Source organism: Tupaia chinensis, unplaced genomic scaffold, assembly GCF_000334495.1.
Source record: "Tupaia chinensis unplaced genomic scaffold, TupChi_1.0 Scaffold000065_1, whole genome shotgun sequence".
Lineage (NCBI taxonomy): Eukaryota > Metazoa > Chordata > Mammalia > Scandentia > Tupaiidae > Tupaia > Tupaia belangeri.
The window spans coordinates 920,312-923,105 of NW_006159523.1; the positions used below are offsets into that span (position 1 = coordinate 920,312).

A 2,794-nucleotide genomic window follows, 5' to 3' on the forward strand; every position below is an offset into this window, starting at 1 on the left:
TTTTTTCTTTTCTTTTTTTTTTTTTTTTTTTTTTTTTTTTTTTTTTTTTTTTAGAAATACAGGGAGACAGAGAAAGAAAGAGAGAGAGAGAGAGGTTTTTCTTTTCTTTTCCTTTTGGATATTGCTATAGGGCATGTGCACTCACAGGAGAGAGACAGAAAGGGGACAGATCAAGTGAGAAATCACACTGTGGGGGAATTACCACAACACAATCCTTTCTCCTCCAGTCCCCCTCAGGATTTTGGGGCATGCACGCACAAGTGCCCAAAGTGTTTTCAAGCAGCTGAGTTTGGACTCAAACTTCAGTCAGCCATGTGAGATTCTGCCACCTTTATCACCATGCCACCAACTGGCCCAGAGATAGGTAGTTTTAACAGGGTCTTGCCATGTTGCAATCTTCCTGCCATAGCCTCCAAATTACCCAGAGCTAGAGGGCCACAAAATATGCCTGGCCTGTTAAGGTAATTCTGGAGACTAAACTTAGGGCTGCCCCGGAGGCCCAGACTCCTGTAGCAACTCCTTACTGCTGGTGCCACTGCAGCTGGGCCCATTTCTGTGTCCTTTTAATTGTACCTGAATAACCGCCTATCTAATAGGTCATCTTACTTTCCAGTAATAATTGTTTGTTTTTATCTAAAACATTAGCACATCTGGAAAACAGTTTAGTATTTTGTTTAATAAGCCTCTTGTGACTGACTATATCAATACTGATTCACAGTTGTACTCCGAAGGTTTTGTTGCAAACCCCTCATTCTTACTTTCATGTGATCTGAAAAGGTAGAGTCGGAAATTATTTTCTGAAAATTAGTATGAGATCCTGCTAGGAGGGAATCATGCCTTAATAAATTAAGTCACATTGTTTGAAAAAAAATAGAAATATTTATAGCTTATACATAGTGAATACTCATAGATGCTAATACATAGTGAATACTCATAGATGTTAGCATCCTTTATTTATGTTGTGTGTGCTTATGTATACATGAAAAAATAAATTCAAAAACTGACTTCTTTAAAATCCAGTTTCATAGGTTTCTTGCCTATAGCATGTAAGGAGGAAATTTTGTCTAGTAAATATATTCTTAATTTCCACCTTCTGGAGCTTTACCAGGTAAACATCTTACATCAAATTTTCACAATGTTAGTCACCAAGTACATAATTTTGACACTAGCAAGTATTCAGCATTCTTCATGCTTTCATTGACCATTTAATTTATGATCAAAATCAGGAAGATTCTGAATAAGAAAGGGGGAATTTAAGAGATCTACCTTACTAGAAAAGAAATACTGCACAGGGCCAGCCCCCTAGCCTAGTGGTTAAGGAAGTTAAATCCCACATGGCTAATCACAGTATGAATCACAGCCATGGAGGCTAGAGAAACATGCCTGACATGTATGTGCATGCCCCACACCCCAACAAAATAGAGAAATGAAAAAGAAGAGATTGCAGTTCGACCACACCTGCTGGGGGGTAGGGGTGGTGTTGCTTTCTCACTCTCTCTTTCCTCCTATCTTTCTCTTGCAAGCTAACACACTATAGCAATTAAAAAAAAAAAAGTTAAAAGAAAGCCTTTGGGGTCAGCAGTTGGTATAATGGCTATGTCGCTGGACTTCCATGTAGTAGACTGCAGTTCGAGTCCCAGAACCAATGGCTTAAACTCACGCCAGGTGCATGTGCGTGTGTGCCCAAGATCCTGAGAGGAGAATGGAGGAGAAGGAATTGCATTGTGGCCATCTCCTCTGGGGGGTGATTTCTTGCTTTCTGTCTCTCTGGTGAACGTACATGCCCTATAGCAAAAACCTCTCCAAAAAAATAATAAATAAATAAATAAATAAATAAATAAATAAATAAATAAATGAAAAAGAAAAGAAATGAAAGTCTATTACAGAATTTCAGACTTGAAATAATATATTATTATTACGTATAGTATATAATATAATTCAAATGTGCTGAGTTATTCTAAACTGTTATTATATTAAATTGTATGTTTTATTGTTTTTAGAAAAGTAGATAGAAAATTCACTGTAATGTGGTCTTTAGCAACAGTATGGCCCACATGTGTCATGATATAGAACATTTACTGAAAGAGATAAATTTAAATTTGGTCAGCCATGGGTGTGGTGGTTAAATTTGCTGGATCCCACATAGTTGAATAGACAGTTCAAGTCCCAGACCTGACATTATAAAACACACTGCATATGTGTGGTCAAAATCTTGAAAAGGAGAGAGAAATGGAGGAGAAGAAATTGTACTGCAATCATACTTCATAGGGGGTGCTTTGTTGCTCTCTCTCTATCTCTCTCACTTTCTCTGGCAAGTGTACTCAAGCAAATTAACCCCCCCAAAATTACAGCTATTCAATCCAATTTAATATAGAATACCTGAAGATATAGATAGCTGCAGTTATTTTGCAGAATAATAAAAAATCTTATTTCTTAGAATTTATTACATTTGAAAATTAAATTTCATGAACGTTATGCCTTTGAACACATAGATAGGGGTTGGTCGTTGCCCGTATTCCTCTGAATACTATTTGTTTACTTTCATAAAGAAGTCTAGTTGGTTTGACTTATATTCTATTATATCAAATTTTAGAAAGTACAGGTGTCAAAAATATGAGAGGAGGGTCAGTAGGTGGTATGGTAGCTAGGGGCACTGGATTCCCACATGGCTGACTATGGATCTAGTCCTGGACCTGGCAGTTTGCTTTCTCACTTTCCCTCTCTCTCTCTTCCTCTATCCTTCTCTTTTCAAATTAAAATAAATATATAAATAAAGTTAAATAGAATAATTCTT

At 36.8% G+C, this 2,794-nt stretch overlaps 1 protein-coding gene across 1 annotated transcript in view; it reads left to right on the forward strand.

Annotated features, from left to right (window-relative positions):
- CDH19 (cadherin 19) overlaps positions 1-2,794 on the forward strand; it is a 118,578-nt gene that overhangs the window by 38,136 nt on the left and 77,648 nt on the right. The window lies entirely within an intron of this gene.